Genomic DNA, 240 nt, shown 5'->3' on the forward strand with positions numbered 1-240 from the left:
AGTAATGAAAAAAATAGACAACTATTAAATATTGGTAACCTTATTAAAACATACCACCACAGCAGTTAACTCTTTTTACACAATTTTTGAATGAAACAAATATATATAAAATCCTGCTTTTTCACATTGTTTGAATGAAAATAGAAATATAAAAGTGAAAAATAAAATCCTGCTGTTTTTTTAACACATTTTTTGAATGAAAAATATAAATATACATTTCTGCTTTAACAGTTTTACTCA

The sequence above is a fragment of the Epinephelus moara genome, chromosome 12 (assembly GCF_006386435.1).
Source record: "Epinephelus moara isolate mb chromosome 12, YSFRI_EMoa_1.0, whole genome shotgun sequence".
NCBI classification, from domain to species: Eukaryota; Metazoa; Chordata; class Actinopteri; order Perciformes; family Serranidae; genus Epinephelus; species Epinephelus moara.